The sequence below is a fragment of the Artemia franciscana genome, chromosome 15, assembly GCF_032884065.1.
Source record: "Artemia franciscana chromosome 15, ASM3288406v1, whole genome shotgun sequence".
NCBI lineage: Eukaryota > Metazoa > Arthropoda > Branchiopoda > Anostraca > Artemiidae > Artemia > Artemia franciscana.
Window position 1 is genome coordinate 16,806,324 of NC_088877.1, and position 23,299 is coordinate 16,829,622.

Below are 23,299 nucleotides of genomic sequence, written 5' to 3' on the forward strand. Positions count from 1 at the left end.
AACTTTTGCATACGGTCTTTAATAGTTGGGCGTGATATGAATTTGTTGATCCAATATAAAAGATCCAATATAAGCTGAGCTACGGCCTCTTTAAAACTTACACATCTACTAACTTCGTACATAAAAACTAAATTCATCTTCTAAATACTTTTAAAATTTTACTATAAACCTTTCTAGGGGAACGGGCCAAATTCATTAGCTTTGCTCAGTTCATTGGGTATTGACATCGATTCCTGCGGGGCTTGAACGTTCAAGGTGTCGGATACAAAGCATTTTGGGGTTATCACTGAGCAACAGAAATTGGGATCCAAAAGTTTTGGGTAATCAAACAGTTCGTGGTAACGAACTGTAGTAAGGAGCGATCCGGTTCAATAGTAACCGAATCTCTAAAAAACGGAGTTTTGATACCAATAGTTACATCAAAAGAATCAAACTTTAATGCTGATTTTAAATAAATAAGATCCATCAAGTTTCAGAAAATCACACCATCAGATTCAGCGTATCAGAGAACCCTACTGTTAGAAGTTTCAACCTTCTATCAACAAAATTCTGGAATTTTGTATTTTCCAGAAGACGGATGCGTGTATATTTGTTTTGATTTTTTCCCCAGGAGTGATCATGTCGACCCAGTTATCCTAGAATGTCGGGAGAGGGCTCATTCTGACGGAAATTGAAAGTTCTAGTGCCCTCTTTCAGTGACCAAAAAAATTGGAGGGCACCTAGGCCCCCTCCCATGCACATTTTTTTCCAAAGTCAACGGATCAAAATTTTGAGATAGCCATTCTGTTTAGCCTAGTCAAAAACCTAATAACTATGTCTTTGGGGATGACTTAAATAAAATTAAATAAAAAACAATTTTTTTTTACTGCAAGTAAGGAGCGACATTAAAACTTGAAACGAACAGAAATTATTCCGTATATAAAAGGGGTTGACCCCACCTCAACGCCTCGCTCTTTACGCTAAAGTTTTTTATTCTTTTAAAAAGTAGAGTTGTGAGAAAGAGTTAAACTTTAGCGTAAAGAGCCAGGGGTTAAGGAGGGGTCGACCCCTTTTATATATGGAATAATTTCTGTTCGTTTTAAGTTTTAATGTCGTTCCTTACTTGCAGTTAAAAAAAAAACTTTTTTTTTTTATTTAATGATGTGAATAAAGCAAATAGCGGTGATAATGCTAAAGCAGAACACGCTCAATTTGTCCTTATTCATCAACGTATTAAAGCAATACACGGTAACAGGTCCGGAATGCGCATTATTTCTAAAAAAGAAGAGCCTAGTCTTTTCTAGCGTCGGAAGGAAAGCACGGAGTCTTCTAATCATCTTATTATTCTTAGCAAAGGCACATACTCCTTATAAACCTTATTGCAACAACTTTAAGACAGGCCTTCACACAGGTGCGTGAGTAGTACGTAGAGTTTTTTCGGGACCCCGTAAAGAAAAATATGTAGCATGTATCACACACGTAAGCAGGAATTTTTCCGAAAGGAGAGGGGGTGGTACGATAGTTTAAGTAAGAAGAGCCCGAAAAACCGCGAAATTTAAGATTTCAATACATCCCTGGTATACATAATTTATCGAAGTAAAACGTGCATAAGATTCGCTTATGGCATATGAACTATATGAAGTGACAAGAAATTCGGAGAATTTAGGATTTCAGTGGGTATAAGCCCGGTGACCCGCTTTGCATAGGTACTTTGCTTTACATTATGAAGAAGAATTTTCTCATTAGAATTCTCATCTCATCAGCGCCGTAGCCACCCATACAGCTGGTGGTAATTTCACACCCAACAAGGCTAAGGGCATATTATGAGGCCGCAGGTCTTGCAATATTTGTCACTGCTTAATCCCAGAGATTGCGAGAAGACCAGAATATGCTTTGGGCGTTTTCAGAAGACCATCGTTTTGGGCTTTTTCAAGCCTTTAGAACGGAAAATGCTAGAATTAACCGGGTAAACCCATTGCCCACCAATGGTTGAGCTTTTATAGTGGCGAAAGATAAAGGTTAGCATCCGCGAGGAAATTTTCCAGACCTTGCCAATCGCTGGAGAAAAACTGAAGTAGTTCACCTTGTATCGTTGCCTGAGCATCAAATGAAGGAGCTTATAAGCAGTCCTACAGTCAAAAATCAAATAGAACCCCTTGTCATTTTTTTTTTTTTTTTTTTGGCAATCACACTTTTAATTCATTTTGTCATATCAAAATCCGGGACATCGGTGAGTTGTCTCAATGAACGATGGAATGGTTAATTATTTATTTTTAAGTTGGAGGTTGGAAAATAGGTACTCCCTCATTGGTAGCCTCTTGGTAGCCTCATTGGTCCCCTCGGTAGCCTCATTGGCTTGAAATGTAATCAACTCCTTTTACAAAGTTAATGCATAACATGGTTGACTAAACTTGTTCCACGTAACAACCAAACACGTGGATGAGAAATGTTTGTGGTCAAGACTCGGACCCCAGTTCCGAAACCTTTGGTGTGCGACTAGTAAGTGACAGAGATAGAAGCCATTATTTTTAAGAACCGCGACTTCAGAAACAGGTTCTGATTTTTTTCTATTTACCTTTATTATGAAGCGTGACAAAACAGAATTCGAGTCAGCATATTTCCGCGAACCACATGTTAAAGGTCAAACAGTCTCATGTGGCTCGCAAGCCGCGCTTTGAACCTTCCAGAACTTTCCAAAAAAGAATATGAAATTTTGAATTTAAACTTCACTGAGGCAATCATTTCTTCAGGAAGAAAATTCACATTTTTATACTATTTAACTGTGGTCTTCAACAAGAGAAATGTTCTTTAGTCTATTGTAGAACATTGCATTAATTTGTAACCAAATCAAGTATATTGACACTAAAACATTAGAAAATGTAAAGTTGGATCTTAATATGATTGGCTTCTGGAAGGCTTATTTAGTCATACCATTAATTATAATTGTCACTAACCTTACCAACTATCATCTTAAAAGTCCAAATCAATCTAAAGGCAGATTAGTGCAGCTTGTAACTGTTGTAAGGAGTGAAAATAATCCTCACAAACCCCTTTATTGCCGTTACGGATGAAACCATCATTGCAAGCGCTTTACCATAGTAAAGCGCTCACTATTTAAAAGTGCAGCGAAAAACCTAAAAAACTGTACCATATGCTCTTTTTTGAGGATCGAGAAATTTTTTGACCCCCGCCCCCAAACAGCAAGTTTTTGTAACCCTGAAAACCATCCGCAATCTCCCATTGGAAGCGTACCAAAAGGTTTCAACTCGGACCTCCAGTCGTCAGAGAAAACAGGGTATACTTACCAATAATACAACTTTGGCAGTCCTCTATGAGAAGGAGAGGAGGAGAATAACAATCCCTCTCCTGTTTATTCAGAAGCTTTATCCGTCTGCACGCATAAACTCTTCTAATATCGATTTTTCTTCCTAAATACTAATTTCACCAAAAAGAAATATATTCTAAAAAACCTGGTGTCGGGCTCGAACCCATTATCTCTTGATCGTAATATATACGGGTTCCCATAAACGGGGTTTCTCTAACGTTACTGTCAATTCAATATATTAGAAAATAGCCAAAATAAAACGTCTTTAAAGTACAATAGTTATCTATCTTAATGATTGAATGATTTAAAATGGAAATTATTAAAATAAAATGCAATCCATAAGCCTGATTACCCAATCCTAATCTTATGTTCTTAAAAAAAATTGTTCACATTTCTACAACTTGGATAAAAAGTTGTGTTGATCAGCATTCAATTTCGGTCGCTTAATGCTAATTTAAGTCGTAAGAATTTATAGTAAGTAGGATCAAAAACTAAACCAAGCCTTCTTGATAGACAATTTGTAACTGAGATTTCCTAACTCCAAAACACTCTGGAGTAGAGTTCCAACTTGCTTGAGTTTTCGACTGATTAGTCGGTTCGGCCTTTTTTCGGTGAGAGTACAAACGAAAAGCCCAAGATTTAACAGTCGTCCTCAAAATTCGGCTCTTTTCACGATTTTTCATTTACCCCCTGCAAAAACCTTCCTACATACACATCGGTTTATAACTTTTTTCCAAGTCATCATGTAATTGAAACTCGCAACTCTCAAATCCCCTTGGCAGTATTTTGATTCTAAAATATTTATTGCGACACTTCGCGACTTTGCTGACCATTTGCTGATTACTGTCTAAACATCTGTACAAGCATTCGAACTTTTAGCCGTGTCTCCTGGCTTCATTTTATAGCTTAACGAAAGACATTCAATACTACCATGATTCAGAAATGTACAACAAAAGTGAAAAGGTTTCATATCTAACCCCCACCCCTAAAAAATCAGCTTAGTTTTACAATATAATTCGTACGTTAACTTTTTTCCAATTTTACACCTTCTGCTCTCCCCCCAACCAAAAAAAAATCTTAGACACTTGCCTATTTTGATTTAAGTAACATTTTAAGTTAATTACTTAGTAATTAAATTAGGAGGTACGACAAGAGTTAAGACTCTAATTTGAAATCAGATTACCGGATCATCATCTCCCCCCCCCCCAAAAAAAAAAAAAACAACTGAAATACCTTGACAAATCAACCAAGACAGCATTAAAAAAATTACTTGTGTCACTTCCGAAAAGCATGTGCGGTGGGAAACCGAAATTACGCCTGTTATATTCTTGACTAGCAATAAAAGCCTTTTTTCGTTTACAAAGTTTTCTGGGAAATTTTTAAATGGAACAAATTCTGAAAACTCAGCTGCAGAGCTGAGATAAGCAATTGGCGATTCAAATAGAATTCGCCAAAAACTGGGACAAAAAAAATAAAGTCTACATTTTTTTTATTGGAAATTATACTGTAATACATAAATGCCAGATAAACTTTAAACAGTGTACAAATAGAATTTTCATATAAATTTATCATGGATGTAACCAGGGCGTCACCTAGGCTGGTTTGCATGTAAACTGATATGCAAGCATATATATTGGCGTAAGAGATTTTAACAGCAAGATTTATTGTAGGCTACTTATCACAGATGGTGGCTTAACTTACGTCTAAAAACGACCGTTCCTTACAATTTTTTTTTTATTTTCATCACCCAGCCTAATCAAACAGTTCGTGGTAACGAAATGAAGTAAGGAGCGACCCGGCTCAATAGTAATCAAAACTCTAAAAAATGGAATTTTGATACCATTAGCTACATCAAAAGAATCACATTTTAATGCTGATTTTAAATATATAAGTTTCATCAAGTTTAGTCTTACACATCAAAAGTTACGAGCCTGGGGAAATTTGTCTTATTTTAGAAAATAGGGGGAAACAACTACTAAAAGTCATAGAATCCTGACGAAAATCACACCATCAGATTCAGCGAATCAGAAAACCCTATTTAGGAAGTTTCAAGCTCCTATCTACAAAAACGTGGAATTTGTATTTTTTGCCAGAAGGCAGATCACGGATGTGTGTTTATTTGTTTGTTTTTTGTTTTGTTTTTTCCCAGGGGTGATCGTATCGACCCAGTGGTCGTAGAATCTTGCGAGAGGGCTCATTATAAGGGAAATGAAAAGTTCTGGTGCCCTTTTTAAGTGACCAAAGAAATTGGAGGGCAACTAGGCCCCCTCCCACACTAATTATTTTCCCAAAGTCACCAGATCAAAATTCTGAGATAGCCATTTTATTCAGCGTAGTCGAAAAAGCTTATAACTATGTCTTTGGGGACAACTTACTCCCCCACAGTCCCCATGGGAGGGGCTACAAGTTACAAACTTTGACCGGTGTGGAAGTATAAAGAAGTTTTCAGTGGGATATTTTGGTGGGAGGAGGGGTTGAGAAGAGGGGGATATGTTGGCGGAATTCCTTGGAGGAATTTGTCATGGGGGAAGACAATTTCCATGAAGGGAGCGCAGGACTTTCTAGCATTATTAAAAAAAATATGAAAAAGTTTTTTCAACTGAAAGTAAGGAGCAGCATTAAACCTTAAAACGAACAGAAATTATTACGCATATGATGGGCTCACCTCCTCCTGATACCTCGCTTTTTACGCTAAAGTATTTTTAGTAATTTCAACTATTTATATATCTTTTACTAATAAAAACATTCGTAAAAAAATTAAAAGTTCTAGTTGCCTTTTTAGGTAACCAAAAAATCTGAGGGCAACTAGGCCTCTTCCCTCGCTCCTTTTTTTCTCAAAATCATTCGATCAAAACTATGAGAAAGCCATTTAGCCAAAAAAATAAATATACAAATTTCGTTTTTAATATTCATCTGTGGAGAGCCAAAATCAAAACATACATTGATTCAAAAATGTTCAGAAATTAAACAAAAAAACAAGTTTTTTTAGCTGTAAGTAAGGAGCGAAATTAAAACTTAAAACGAACAGAAATTACTTCGTATATGAAAGGGGCTGCTTCCTCATTAACACCCCGCTCTTTACGCTTAAGTTTTTTTTACTGATTTAGAAAGTAGAGCTAAGAAAAAGAGTCAAACTTTAGCGTAAAGAGGGGGGCGTTGATGAGGAAGCAGCCCCTTTTATATACGAAGTAATTTCTGTTCGTTTTAAGTTTTAATGTCGCTCCTTACTTTCCGTTAAAAAACCTTGTTTTTTTTTTATTTAATTTATTATTCCAAAGGCATTGCTTCTACCATGGCCTAGCAAAGCCAGAACCATCAACCATACTCGTAATCACCTCTATCATGGTCATTATTGTTTCACAGCGGGGCGTTCCTTAATAATAGCACAAAGAGATAGGAAATTTCTCATTCATGAAAAGCAACAGGATGCCTCTTTTGGACGCCCGGGGAACTCCCGTCTTATGAGGACAAATTAAAACAAAATTATCATTTGTATCAAGACTAGTCTATCAAACTATACAATCATTTTATAATTTACTGTATCTTTGAAATTAAACGAAGCGGGCATAATGACTATTACTTGCCATTTAACCACCAGACATGGTCTTTAAGCGGCACTTTGACTAAGAGTGTTGATGCTTTTCTATTAGTTTTGCCTTAAAAACAACTCCGGAAACGGAAGAACGCCAAAAAGACGAAGTAAAACTTGATTCACGTTGCCTGGGCAACGTGACGAGTTTCAACAGAATTTGGTCAGCTTCACCAACCAAAGTGAGTCGGGAGCCAACTTTGGATTCATACTTCAGAGATTTTGCTTAAGTTCTAAGGTTGTCAACCCATCTACTAGAACTACTAACAACAGTAGTGACCGCCCTTTGAATCCAGGAACACGGATAAGGGGGTGTACAAATAGAACCACTAGCACCTCAAGACGTGATTACACACATCTGGTTCTGAAACAATACAATAGAGTACCTGTATAGTACACCTACGTAACATGGAATGTTTTCTAAGAGATGCAGGTGCGTGTTACGTCATAGGGAGGGTTTACTTTGGTTGTTATGTAATAGGGTTTGTTTACTTTTGGTTCTTGTGCAATATGGAATATTTTCTAAGAGATGCAGATCTTGTTACGGAATAGAACTTGTTAGAGTCCGTTAGTTACGCGTGGTATTGTAACTGCCAGGGCACACACGTGGATTGTCACATAATAACTTAAGAGATTTATCGGGATTTCAATTTTTTAAGGTGTTTTCTTTTTTCTCAGACAACCTTTATGGTCTAGAAATTTTGTCCACATTAAGATTCGAAAGGGATGGGGCTACCATGGAATGGAGGGCTAACCAGTTCGACTAGAAAAGCCTTCCAAACATTTTGCTTCGGGAAATACATTCTATATGATAACCTATAGCACGCAAGGAGAATTCCTTTTTGCGCATACTAGAATGATTAAATGAATTGTGTGTTCCATTATGACTGCAATAATTGACATGCAGAGAGGAAAATCGATTACTAGAGTTTGGTTACATTTTATATGCACCTGCTTGTTAAGTAATGATTTAGAGAGTATTATCAGACAATATTGCGGGTTGCTCTTAGTGCAATTTTTATTAATAGTCTTTTACTCTATTGGAACTTGAATTTGCTTTCAGAGATGCAATAAAAGAGAGAGTATCATTATAGCTGGAATATGGTATACCTTCATATGCGATAAAACCTTTTCCTTTCTTCTTCACTAATAAAATTTTACACTTAAATTAGAGCCATTCTTGAATGATCATACCTATGAGCATGCCCTAACAAGCAATTCCAGGGGGAGGGGGTTGTTAATAGAGATACATCCTTATATCTTGTTAAAAGAGCTAAATTTCCGAGAGGTACTAATGAAATTGCATTGTTTCTCTAACTGAGTGTTAGAATTCAGGTCCCTCCCGCCGCCGAAAAATTCTTTTAACACCACCAACCCTAACTTTTAATTTATGTCTCCAAGAAACTTGTTATATTTTTATTTCTTCTTTTCGAATTTTGTTGCATGTAGACTTTTCTATTCGTGAAACTTATATATTGATTTTTCTGCTCGTGAAACCGGTTTTGTTCGTGGAACTTGTTGCGTGCTGATTTTTGTTCCTAAAACTTAATTTGTCTTGATATTTTCTTAGTGAAACATGTTGTATGTTGATTTATTCTTTCGTGAACTTAAGTTATCATGATACTTTTCTTCGGGAAACTTGTTGCATGTTGCTCTTTTCTTCGTGAAACATGATGCATGCTGAATTTTGTTCGTGAAACTTGTTGCATATGGATTATTCCTTCAAGAAACCTAATGTATTTTCATTTATGTCTTCGAAAAACTTGATATATTTTTATTTTCTTCTTCGTGAAACTCGTACATTGATTTCTGTTCGTTAAACTTAATTTATCTTGATAGTTTTCTTCGTGAAACTTGTTGTGCGTGATTTTTTTTCTTTCGGGAAACTTAATTTATGTTGATATTTTCTTGGTGAAACTAGTTGCACTCAGTTTTTTTCTCGTGAAACACGCTGCATGTTGGTTTTTCCTTCATTAAACATGATGCAAAACCAACATGATGCATGCTGATGTTTGTTCGTGAAGCTTGTTGCATGTGGATCACATCTTGAAGAAACTTAATGTATCTTGATCTATGACTTTGAAATACTTTTTATATTTTTATTTCTTTTTCATTAAATCTTTTGCATGTTGATTTTTCTCTTCGTGAAACTTAATTTATCTTGATATTTTTCTTCGTGAAACTTGTTGCATTCTAATTTATTACTTCGTGATACTTAATTTATTATGATATTTTTTCTACGAGAAACTTGTTGCATGTTGGTTTTTGATCGTGAAACCTGATTCCTGCTGATTTTTTTTAGTGAAACTTTTTGCATGTGTTGCAAGCAACTTGTAGCACTTGTTGAAGCACTTGTTGCAAGCAACAGGTTCCACGAACAAAACCGGTTTCACGAGAAGAAAAATCAATCTACAAGTTTCACGAAGAGAAAAATCAACATGCAACAAGTTTCATGAAAAGAAATAAAAAACATAATGAGTTTCTTGAAGACATAAATCAAGATATATCAAGTTTCTTGGAGAAATAATCCATACGCAGCAAGTTTCACGAACAAAAATCAGCATTCATCATGTTTCACGAAGAACAAGAGCTACGAGCTCATATAACAGTTGTGACGAGGCGAGAAGAGCTAAGAGCCAAGAGATAATATGGTATGAGCTCTAACAAAATTCTATGAATCAATAGATTGATTTAAAAAGGAAAATAAGAGGCTTAATGCCGGTCAGGATTTAAAATAAGAGCTCTGAGTCACAATGTCCTTCTTAATATCAAAATTCATTAAGACCCGATCACCCACTCGTAAGTTATAAATACCTAATTTTTTCTAATTTTTCCTCTCCCTTTAGCCCCTCAGATGGTCGAATCTGGGAAAACGACTTTATCAAGTCAAATTGCGCAGCTCCCTGATACGCCTACCAATTTTTATCGTCCTAGCACGTCCAGAAGCACCAAACTTGCCAAATCACTGAACCCCTCCCCCCAACTCCCCCAAAGAGAGCGAATCCAGTACGATTCTGTAACCACGTATCAAGGACATTTGTTAATTCTATTAACCAAGCTTCATCCCGATTCCCACACTCCAAGTGTTTTTCCAAGATTTCCTCCTCCAACTCCCCCCATGTCAAAAGATCTGGTCAGGATTTGAAATAAGAGCTTTGAGGCATGAATTCCTTCTAAAAATCAAATTTCATTAAGATCCGATCATCTATACGTAAGATAAAGATACCCCAATTTTTCAAGTTTTCCAAGAATTCTGATTTCCCCCTCCAGCTCCCCCCCAATGTCACAGGATCTGGTCAGACTTTAAAATTAGAACTTTAAAGCACAAGATCCTTCTAAATATCAAATTTCATTCAGATCTGGTCACCCTTTCGTATGTTACAAATACCTCAATTTTCAAAATTACCCCCCCCCCCCAATTCCACCAAAGAGGGCAGATCCGGTCCGGTTATGTCAGTCACGTATCTCAGACAGGTTTCTATTCTTCCCATCCAGTTTCATCCTGATCTCACCGCTTTAAGTATTTTCGAAGATTTCCGGTCCCCCGAACTGCCCCCTCCCCCAAATACGCTTGATCCGGTTGAGATTTAAAATAAGAGATCTGAGTTACGAGATCCTTAAATATGAAGTTTCATGAAGATCCGATCACTCCTTCGTAAATAAAAAATACGTCATTTTTTCTTACTTTTCAGAATTAACCCCCCCCCCCAATAGAGCGGATCCGTTCCAATTATGTAAATCACGTATGTAAGACTTCTGCTTATTTTTCCCACCAAGTTTCATCCCGATCCCTCCAAATCTAAGCGTTTTCCATGATTTTAGGTTCCCCACCTCAAACTTCCCCAAATGTTACCAGATCCTGTCAGGATTTAAAATAAGAGCTTTGAGACACGATATCCTTCTAAATATAAAATTTCATTGAGATCCGATCACAAGTTCGTAAGTTAAAAATACTCATTTTTTCTAATTATTCAGAATTAACCCCTCCCCCAACTAACCCAAAGAGAGCGTATCCGATCCGGTGATGTCAATCATGTATCTAGGACTTGTGCTTATTTTTCCCACCAAGTTTCATCCCGATCCCTCCACTCTAAGTGTTTCCCAAGTTTTAGGTTTCCCCCTCCCAACTCCCCCCCCAATGTGACCAGATCCGGTCGGGTTTAAAATAAGAGCTCTGAGACACGATATCCTTCTAAATATTAAATTTCATTGAGATCCGATCACCCATTCGTAAGTTAAAAATACCTCATTTTTTCTAATTTTTCAGAAATAACCCCCCCCCCCCCAACTACCCCAAAGAGAGCGGATTCATTCCGTTTATGTCAATCATGTATCTAGGACTTGTGTTTATTTTTCCCACCAAGTTTCATCCCGATCCCTCCACTCTAAGTGTTTTCCAAGTTTTAGGTTTCCCCCTCCCAACCCCCCCCCCCCAATGTCACCAGATCCGGTCGGGATTTAAAATAAAAAGCTCTAACACACGATATCCTTCTAAACATCAAATTTCATTGAGATCCGATCCCCCGTTCGTAAGTTAAAAATACCTAATTTTTTCTAATTTTTCAGAATTACCCCCCCCCCCCACCCCAACTACCCCAAAGAGATCGGATCCGTTCCGATTATGTCAATCATGTATCTGGGACTTGTGCTTATTTTTCCCAGCAAGTTTCATTCCGATCCCTCCACTCTAAGTGTTTTCCAAGATTTTAGGTTTCCCCCCTCCAACTCCCCCCAATGTCATCAGATCCGGTCGGGATTTAAAATAAGAGCTCTGAAACACAATATCATTCCAAACATCAAATTTCATTAAGATCCCATCACCCGCTCATAAGTTAAAAATACTTCATTTTTTCTATTTTTTCCGAATTAACCGGCCCCCCACTCCCCCCAGATGGTCAAATCGGGAAAACGACTATTTCTAATTTAATCTGGTCAGGTCCCTGATACGCCTGCCAAATTTCATCGTCCTAGCTTACCTGGAAGTGCCTAAAGTAGCAGAACCGGGACCGACAGACAGACCGACAGAATTTGCGATTACTATATGTCACTTGCTTAATACGAAGTGCCATAAAAAACCATCACGCAACCAGCTTCATGAAGAAAAATATTATGGTAAATTAACTTTCACGAAACAATATATCAACATACAACAAATTCACGAACAAAAATATCAAGATAAACTGAGTTTCACGAACAAATATCGGCACGTAACAAGTTCCACGAATAAAACCGGTTTTACAAGGAGAAAAATCAATGTAAAAAAATTTCACACGGACAAATATCAACATGCAACAAGTTTCATGAGGAAGAAATAAAAATATAACAAGTTTTTCGAAGACATAAATCATGATACATTAAGTTTCTTGAAGAAATAATCCACATGCAACAAGTTTCACGAATAAAATCCAGCATGTATCATGTTTCACGAAGAAAAACAAACCAATATGCAACAATTCACGATGAAAAATAACCTACCAGAAGCTTCAAGAAAAAAAACTCAACATACATTACATTTCACGAACAATAAATCAAAATGCAACAAGTTTGCCGAACAAAAAAACAGCATGCAACAAGTTTAAAGAGGAAAAATCAACCTCAAACAAGTTTAACGAAGAATCAATCAACATACAGTGTGCCTGGCTGGCGTCAATTGCTAAGAGTCATCGGAAGAAACGCTATTTGGAATTATCCTTTAAGTTTAAATGATTGATTCTAGTGTAAACTCTTATTTTTATAGGAATTGTCTGAAAATACTTTAAGTGTGATAATACATGCCAAAGTGTGCCATATGCTAGCCATTGTGTGCCATGCTGGCGTCAATTGCTGGGAGTCATCATAAGAAACGCTGTTGGGAATTTTGATTTATGATTAAATGATCGTTTCTACTGTCAACGGTTATATTTGTGTGAAATTGCGTGAAAATGCTTGAAGTGTGACAATACGCCAGTGGGTGCCATTTGCTAGTCATTGAGTGCCGCAGACTAGGAACTGTCATGGATTTAACAATGTCATGAATTTAACAATGAAATGGCAAGTTTCCACTTGTTCAAACAAATACAATGGTCATTTTTAGTTTATGAAGTGATTTTTGTGGGAAAAAAGGTGGAAAAACCCTTAGGTATGATAATGTGCGCAAGGGGGTGTCAATGTTTGGACTTATGACGTGAATTGACATGGTGTATCATGCTGAGGATGGCTTGCAAAACATGAACCAATGGAATTAAAACATGAGTTTTAGCAAGAAAATACATGGGAAATGTCTTAGGAATGATAAAGGATGCCCAAAGGTGCCAGAGGACCATCTATAGTTTGGCACAGTGGCGTGAATTGACATGGTGTATCACGTTTAGGGTGGCAGGCGAAAACATGAATCAATGGATTTAAACCATGATTTTCAACAAGAAAAAAATTTGGAAAATTTCGTAGAAATGATAAGGGGGAGCTAGAGGGTGCCAGAAGGCCTGCCATATTATGACATGGTGTTGTGAACTATATGGTGTATCTCGTTTCGGATAGCTTGCAAAAACAGGAACCAATAGATTTAATGCATGATTTTTAACAAAAAAAATCTGGAAAATGTCATAGGCATGATGAAGGGGTGCTAGAAAGTGTCAGGGGTTAAAAATAGTGTTGCACGGTTGCGTGAACTGAAATAGTGTTACACATTGAGGGTTGAGGGTTGTTTGCGAAAACATAAACCGTTGGATTTGATGCATGATTTCATCACGATAAATATCTGGCAATTGTCTTAGGAATGTTGATGGGGTGCCGGAGAATGCGACAGAGCCAGTCATAGCGTGGCACGGTGGTGTGAAATGAAATGGTGTATCACGAAGGGTTGGCTTACGAAAACACGAATCATTGAATTTAACGTAAGATTTTATCACGTAAATATCTGTAAAATGTATTAGGAATGATAAAATGTATCACAGGGATGCCACAGGCCAGCCACATATTGCCATGGATGCGTAAATTGTCGTGGAGGGCATCACGTTAAGGGGTAGCTTACCAAAACACAAATAATTTAAAGCATAATTTTAACAAGAGAAAATCTGAAAAAATGTCTTAGGAATGACAATATGTATCACAAGGGCCACGAGGGCCAGCCACATTTAAGAGAGTAGAATCAGTGGCTTTGGGTAGAACTACAGTAGAATGTAGATAATAATTTGGTAGAATTACGAGTAATGTCAATAGTTTCTGGTTATAATTTGTTTAATTTTTCATTTAAGAGACTAGTATCCGGGGCTTTAAATAAAATTACACTAGAATTACGGTAGAATTTTGGTAGAATTACGGGTAATGTCAATAATTTCTACTGATAAAATTAAAGTATTGTCAATAATTCTGGTGATAATTTGTTTATGTCTTTATTTAAGAAGCTAGTATCATTGGCTTTGGGTAGAATTACGGTAGAATTATGGTATTTGGGTAGAATTTTGTAGAATTACAAGAAATTTCAATAATTTCTTGTGATAATTTGTTTATGGGTTCATTTAAGAGACTAGTATCATTGACTTTGGTTAGAATTACTGTAGAATTTGGTAGAATGACGAGTAATATAAATAATTTATGTTGATAATTTGTTTATGTGTTCATTTATAAGACTAATATCAGTGGCTTTGGCTAGAATTACAGTAGAATTTTGGTAGAATTACGAGTAATGTTAATAATTTCTAGTGATAATTTGTTTATGTATTCATTTAAGAGACTAGTATCAGGAGCTTTAGGTAGAATTACGGTAGTATATGAGTAATGTCAATAATTTCAGGTAAAGATGCATTTGAAATGATAATATGTATCACAGGTATGCCACAGGGCAGCCACATATTGCCATGGTGGCATGAATTGCTTGGACTAACATGTTCTACAGCTTAAAGTTAGGGTTGGTGGTGTTAAAAGAATTTTTCGGCGGCGGGAGGGACCTGAATTCTAACACTCAGTTAGAGAAACAATACAATTTCATTAGTACCTCTCGGAAATTTAGCTCTTTTAACAAGATATAAGGATGTATCTCTAATAACAACCCCCTCCCAATGGAATTGTTTGCTTGGGTATGCTCATAGGTATCCTCATTCAAGAATGCCTCTAATGTAAGTGTAAAATTATGTGTAGTGAAGAAGAAAGGAAAGATTGTTGATCGTATATGAAGGTGTACCATATTCTAGCTATAATAATACTTTCACTTTTATTGCGTCTCTGACAGCACATTCAAGTTCCAATAGAGTAAAAGACTCTTTTAGTAAAAAATGCCTAAGAGCAATCCGCAATATTTTCTGATAATACTCTCTAAAAAATTACCTAGCAAGCAGGTGCACTTCAAAAGCAACAGTAATCAATTCTAGTAATCAATTTTTCCCTTTGTATGTCAATTATTGCAGCCATATGGAAACACGCAATTCATTTAATCATTCCAGTATGCGTCAAAAAGAGTTCTCCTTATGTACTATAGGTTATCATGTAGAATGTATAACCCGAATCAAAATATTAGAAAGGCTTTCATAGTCCAACTAGTTAGCGCTCCATTCCATTGTAGCCCTGTCCTCTCCCAATCCTAATGTGGACAAGACATCTTTACATTATAAAGGCTGCCTGAGAAAAAAAAAAGAAAAACACCTTGAAAGAAAATTAAATCCTGAGAAAAAATTTCTTAATGTATTATGTAGCAACCAACATATGTGCCAAAACATTCCATATTGCACAACAACCAAAAGTAAACAAACCCTACAACAGAACAACCAAAGTAAACCCTCTCTATGACGTAACATGCACCTGCATCTCTTAGAAAACGTCCCCTATTACGTAGGTGTACTATACGCGTCCACTATAGTATTGAGTCAGACCCAGTTGTGCGTAATAACGTTTTGAGGGAATTGTAGCTCCTTATGTACACCCGTATAAGCGTGCCCGGTACACAAGGGCGGTTACTAGTAACAACTCACTGCAGCACTAAGCCGCCTGAGGCCAACACAGCTATACATGCTCCTCCACCATCCCAATCTATTCAAATCCTCCCTTTTTACACCCTCTAAGGAAGTTCACATTTCCCTGAAAATTTTCCTTACGAAACTTCACCACCCCAACCGAGGACGACCTGCTTTAAACTTAGCCCTAGATGGTTGGCCGATAAGGACAATCTGTGGCAATCTGGTATCCTTCATCCGCAAAACCTGCCCTAGCCATCTCTACCTTTCTATCATTATAGCCCTAGATGGCGGGATTGAACCGCACTTCTCATACAGCCTGCTGTTTGAAATACGGTCAGTCAGTCGGGTAACCAAAACAATCCGAAGGCAATTTCTCTGGAAAACATCTAGCAAATTGTCTTCCATTTTTTGAGCGTCCAGGTATCAGATTCATACTTAACCAATGTCATCACTGTAGCCCGCGATAGTCTAATTTTGGTTCCCAGACTTATCTTCCAATTCTTCCAAACTTTTTCAGCTGTGAAAAAACACCCTGGGCCTTGGCTATTTTACTTTTAACATCTCTACTGCACCCATCATCTTTACTAATAACACAACCTAGGTAAGTGAAGCTGTTCACTTGATCGATCTTCCCGTTACCCAACGTCACCTTTTTACCTTCACTTGTTCCTAGCCTTAGACTTGGTCTTCTTAACTTTAATTTTTAAACCTATTCTTGCACCCTGAAATCTCAAAACCTCTAAAAGTTTATTTATTTTGTTAACACTTTCATCTAGGATGTTTAAATCATCAGCACAATCTAAGTCGAGGAAAATTTTGCTCCCCCATTTGGTTCCGTATTCCTCCATTGCCTTTGCTCTGCTTCTTAAGTCGAAATCCATCAAAATGACCCATATAGATAGGGATAGAACACAACCCTGCTTAACACATGATTTAACATGAAACCTGCTGCTACCTCATTTCCTACCTTAACCACGGCAATGGTATTTGCGTACATAGCACTAATCGCTTTAATGTATTTGCCTGGTACAATCTTACCATACAAAGATAATCTTCGCTAAAGCTCTTCTATCAACAGAACCGAACACTTGCTCATAATCTATAAAACTGAGGACCAAAGGTGTTTGATAACTCAAGCCCTCCTTACCTATTAGTCTAAGAGTGAAAATTAGATCGACACATCACCTACCCTTCCTAAGACTACACTGTACTTCTCTGAAAACTTTATCTACAACATCTCAAGTCTAAGAAGTATCATCGTATTCAATAATTTGCTACCTACTGAAACTAGGCTCTACAATTACCATACTCACTCTTATCACCTTCCTTATAGAGGGGTTTAATTAGTTTCCTTAAATCCCAAGATACTTCCCTTTTTTCAACAAGAGCCAAGAGCTCATATGGCACATATGACGAAGTCGGAACCTAAAATTAGAGGACCAAAGGTGTTTGGTAACTCAAGCCCTTCTTAACTATTAGTCTAAGAGTGAAAATTAGATCGACACATCCTCTACCCTTCCTAAGACTACACTGTTCTTCTCTGAAAACTTTATCTACAGCACATCTAAGTCTAAGAAGTATCGTCGTATTCAATATTTTGCTACCTACTGAAACTAGGCTCTATAATTACCATACTCACTCTTATCACCTTCCTTATAGAGGGGTTTAATTAGTTTCCTTAAATCGCAAGATACTTCCCTTTTTTCAACAAGAGCCAAGAGCTCATATGGCACATATGACGAAGTCGAAACCTAAAATTAGAGGACCAAAGTTGTTTTGTAACTCAAGCCCTTCTTAACTATTAGTCTAAGAGTGAAAATTAGATCGACACATCCTCTACCCTTCCTAAGACTACACTGTTCTTCTCTGAAAACTTTATCTACAACATGTCTAAGTCTAAGAAGTATCATCGTATTCAATAACTTGCTACCTACTGAAACCAGGCTCTATAAATACCATACTCACTCTTTATCACCTTCCTTATAAAGGGGTTTAATTAGTTTCTTAAAATCGCTAGATACTTCCCCTTTTTTAACAATAGCCAGGAGCTCATATGGCACCTTCGCTGAAGTCGGAACCTAAAATCAGACTCGGTACTAAAGTTATCGACTTTGCTGTTCGTCCAGAAGCACTGAACTCGCCAAAGCTCTGGATATCTCCCCCCCCCCTCTCAGCCCCCCCAAAGAGATCGGAACCGGTCCGGTTATGCCAATCACGTATCTAGGACTCTTCCCACCAAGTTTCATCCCGATCTCCCCACTCTAAGCATTTTCCAAGATTTACGCTTCCCCTCCACCCCCCAATACCCCCGGATCCGATCCGAATTAAAATTGGAGCATCTGAGACATGAGGTCTTTCTAAATATCAAATTTTATTAAGATCCAATCACCCGTTAGTAGGTTAAGAATACCTCATTTCCCAAATTATTCCGAATTAACCATCCCTCCACTCCCCCCAGATGGTCGAATAGGGGAAGTAACTATTTTTTATTTAATCTTGTCCGGTCCCTGATACGCCTGCCAACTTTCAGCGATTGCTACATTGATCACGTATCTATTTTCAGATCCCCTTCATGTAAAAATTAAAACAACCCAGAAATCGAACCCAGGACTTCTCTCACCCAAAGCGAGAATCATACCACTAGACCAACGAGACACACATATGATCAACAATAATTTGTTTTATCGCAAATAAAAATTCTTCTGAACTATCTCGTTCGCTCACCCCCCCCCCAGATGTTCGAATCGGGGAAGCGACTATTTCTAGTTTAATCTGGCCTTGCCCCTGATACACCTGCCAACATTCATCGCCCTAGCTTATCTGGAAGTACCCGAACTAGCAAAACCGGGACCGACAGGCCATTGAGCCCTTTGGGATATTTTTTGTTTATAAATGGATGGATATTGGTAATAAAAGGAACTTGAATAAAAGGAACTTGAACAGACCAACAAAGAGAAATTGCAATCGCTATATGTCACTTGGTAAATACCAAGTGCCAAAACCATATCCAAAATCTTCAGTAACTTATTTCTAATCTTTTTAGTACTATCACTAATTTTGTTTCACAAAATAAATCTTCCTTCACCTCGAAAGTGTCACAAACTTTTTCATTCTTTTCGGTATTTTTTTTTTCCTGTAACTCTTACGGTTTAGCTTATTCTAAAAATGTTCTACCCATCTCTCTTTAACTCTTACCCTATCACTAATTGTGGCCTGGTTCCTATCTTTAACTGGGAAAAGTCCCATTTTTTACCATTTATTTACAGATTAACGTCCGTCGTGCCCATAATTCGAAATTGAACTAAGTAATTTGCGTAGGACACTCAATCTAACGACTAACAGAGGAAACTGTGTTCAAATCAAGGTTCGGCACGAAGAACGATCGTGAACAGCAGGCAAGTGCCAAGGGCGGGGGCTTACATTCTTTATCCCCCCTCCCCCCGATGTTCCCAGATTTTTACAAATCCTCCTGTTGTTCTTATAATTTTCAGGAAAATAAATATTTATTTTAGGCGACTTTAACGAACATATCCCACACGCTGAAATAAACTGCTATACATGATACTAATACGAATCACTTTATTTCCCTGGCAAAAAGAAAATACACATATAACGAATAGCTATTCAGGAGCTTCTCATTTCTCATGGCAACATGAGAATTTTTTAAGGCTTATTGAATCTAAAACAAAGATTAGTTTTAACTAGAAACATGCTTACATCCCGTAAAATCAAAGCTAAAGCGGGGTAATCCAGGGGGCGGCGTTATCAGATTTGTACCTCTCCTAGTCCGACTCGTAAAAACATAACCAAAATGCATATAATTTTTCTTATTTTTTATTTTTTACCCACCCCCCCCCCTGAGCAAAATACTGGATATGCACTAGATCACAGCTAAAAATACATGTCACCAAAAGACATTGGAGACTTTGTTTTTTAAGCAAAGCATAAAAAAAAGTTGGAGGTATATATATACATCAATATTTAGATAAACCAAGGCAAATATTTGCTATTTACTATCTAATTAAAATAAATAAAGACAATGCTTTCCCCATAATCTGAATGTTTCAATTAATAACTTTTTACAAACATTATCTATTGTTGTACTAGCATTTATTTTCATTTGTTTATTTTTTTTTTTTTTTTTTGCTTGATTATTTCTGTTCTTTATTAAGGACATTGACTTTCTATTTGATGGCGATTAAATTTTGTACAACTTCCACTGCTGATATTCTGCATAGCCATTCTAGTGTTTGACGACCATTTCTAACTACACTTATAGTGGTTTGGATGAGAAATTTTTGAAAAGTAATCGTTTACAAATCGATGCTAACTTTCATCCCGCTCTGGGGAAAATATCTTCAAAGTCTGTTATGAGTAGAGAAAGTAGAGAAATAATAATAAGTAGAGAAAGTGATGTCCAAGATGGATGACAATTTAAGAAAAAACAACTAAAAAATACATGAAAAAATAGTTCTAAACATCAGATCCTGTTGCTTATTGCTTTGCATTGATTCAAAAAAGTAAAAAAAAAAGATGGAACCTCTGAGCTCCAAGAAGCAGGATCCGTGGAATAAAAAATCGAATAAAACACAATTGGGCAAGTAAGGTTTTATGGTTATAACTGAAGCAAGGGATCTCTCATTTCAGTAAAGAGCAATTTTACGCCTCTTGGATAAAGAGTGACGTATTCAAGGAGGTGTAGGTCACGGAATGGTCCGTATTCTTGTCCTTTGTCTTAGGAAAATGACGATCTAGCGCACTTTGTGTGCAATCATAAGGAGCTGAAGGGTTTGAGATAAGGAACTTTGGGAACGCGGTTAGAGTGAAGGAATGGATGGTTGAAATTTTTAAGAGCCAATGTCAACGGAATGTCAGGAATGTGGGAAGTATGGCCACGTGCCTGGAAATACAGCCTGGAAATAATGAAAGTGAATGCGACTGATGACAAGTATCATGAATCAATAATGACCCTCCAACAGATTGACTCTAGTTTGGCATTGTGGAGTGACATGAGAGGTGTAACATAAGTGGGAGATGGTAACGTCGGCAATGATGGGGAAGGGAAAATTAATGCCATATTTTTCTTCTCACTCAATTGGACTATCTGTCTTGGCTTTTTTTACAATTAGCCATGACTTGATACCCCATAACTATTCCATTTTAATTCAAAAATTCGGCCAAAATATTGATTTATTTAGTTTCGTAAGGTCATAGGACTAAAAAAGGCCAAACCAAGTCCATAATTTGGCCAAGTCAAATGGACTTCCTACCTTATGAAGAAGAAGAAGACAATTCGAAAATGCAATCGGCGTCAAAGTTTTTAAAAGCCAAACTGACAAAGTCCATGCTAGAATTTAATTGGCTCTAAGTCCTGCATGATAATCTTATTGTCATAAGATTTTTATTGATCCCTAAACTCTAGATTAGTAATCTGTTCTAGCTTTCAAAAATGAATCAAATGTGGTAATTTCAGAGCACAGATTATCAAGCTTATCATTCTTCTTCTTTTTTTTTAACTCTTTCATGGATATATTCCGTATGTGTTAAATTCTAGCCGTCATCTCGCAGCAGTTGCTGCAATGCTAAAGAATATCACTTTTTCTTTGAGAATAACACTGAATCAAAATAAATTTTCTTCCTTCAATTTATTTTTCCCAGTGTTTACGAAAATGTGATCGCACCGCTTCAGAAAATTGAGCTAAATTGACTACTTGTCTTATAGAATATTAGGCCGAATGTCAGACATTCAATTACTTAATTGTACAGCAATCTAAGTCACGATAAATACTTTCCTGAACTTGTTTCATTCAACATCTAATCTTTAAAATATCAACACTAAAACCCTACATCAATTATGATCATGGCAATATATGTCTTGACGGGGAAACAAACTTTGGTTTCCATTAGTCGAGTAAATCAACAGCGCTACCTATTTAAAATGAAATTCACTTTAGCAGCAGATGTACCTTATTCAACAGACTAAGATAAACACAACCTGTTTTTAATGCTCCCTAGAAACCATAAAGAGCTAGGAATTGTTATTGTCTCCAGCCCAATTTTCGATTCCTAGGGCAAGTGTTTTTTTGTTTTTTTTTTTTTTTTTTTTTAATGATCGGGTGAACGTACTTTTTGAGAAGTAAATAGGACTTTTTTAAAATCAATATATTCTAAAATTTGCCATTTTTATTTATGTACTTCTGTACACGGGCCCGACAAGAGGAGGAGGGGGATGTCACCAGAACAAGAACCTTGAAGGACCCCATGAAAGATATTTTTATACAGATATCTACACATACAGTTTAATAATTAATTTATTTTTTTATATTTTATATAAAGCAAAAAAAGCAAACTTTCGCATGCAAACCGATTAGGGTTCGCGTAGCGCAGGTGCCGATCTCCTGATTCTCAGCCCTCGGCCGGGGTGCAATGCGTGGTTGGGGGCAAGCCATCCGACGCTTTCCCGTGCTTTTCCCTAGATTGCTCTAGGTACCCATTTGAAGCTGGGTGGACTTTTGGCTTGTCTGACTGGGAAACGCCACTAACCCTCGTCCTAAACCAAACGGTCGGCACCACCGAGATTCGAACCAGCGACCCTTCGCTCGTGAGTTCGGCGCGTTAACCACTCGGCCACGGACGGACAAATTTTAGACAGATTTTATATTTTATATACTATTTACTATTTATTATTTTTTATAGTTTATATATTATCTATTATTTATTATTTATTATTTACTATTTATTATTTATAGTTATTTATAGTTTATATTTTTTATGTTGGGTTGTGTTGTGTGCGTTTGTTTCTGTGTTGGTGCTGTTGCATCGGTGATTTCTTTTTTCACTATATATTAGAAACAATTTTTCATTCACACTTAGCTATAATTTCTCTTTTTCTAGCAGATAAAAGATTTTATGAAACGGAAATTAGACAAACAAAAGTCGCTCAATGAATTCGTACAATCTTCGTATAATTAGTCTCTGTTTCCTGTAGCGTTTAACCTTTCTATCTATGTTTCTCCCAATTCTTGAGCACATGATCATTATACACTTAAGAACTTACCCGTTAGCCTCCTCACAGACCAAGCTACTGGAGGCGCTGCAACAGCATTACTCTCGAAGTTCGCCAGTTTTACGTCAAAATAATATCCTTGATCTGCACCTAAAAGAAAAACACATTCAATCGAATTCTTTCGCAGATAAGAAATGTAAACAAAATTGACATTTCGAACAAAATCTTTTTTAAACTGAACAATCCTAATGAAACTACCATTCCCTTTTATCAAATTTCGGATAAATTCCTATTCAAAAATAGGTCGTATTGTTTTTCATTCATTTACTTTCATATTGCTAATTTATTTTATTTCATATGCTACTGCAGCCAAATTTTCTTAGTAAATTACCAAGTTATTGAGCACGCCGTTACGAGAGGATTAGTGCAGGGACTTCAACACTACCGTCATCGTAGATCTACTCTCCCAGAGG

At 36.8% G+C, this 23,299-nt stretch overlaps 1 protein-coding gene across 1 annotated transcript in view; it reads right to left on the reverse strand.

The window, feature by feature from the left end:
- The window catches only part of LOC136036106 (dual 3',5'-cyclic-AMP and -GMP phosphodiesterase 11-like), a 231,066-nt gene that overhangs the window by 145,622 nt on the left and 62,145 nt on the right, over positions 1–23,299 (reverse strand). The window contains exon 2 of the mRNA XM_065718110.1: positions 22,878–22,976. The gene's annotated coding sequence lies outside the window, so the exon portion shown is untranslated. The remainder of the gene's footprint in view (positions 1–22,877; positions 22,977–23,299) is intronic.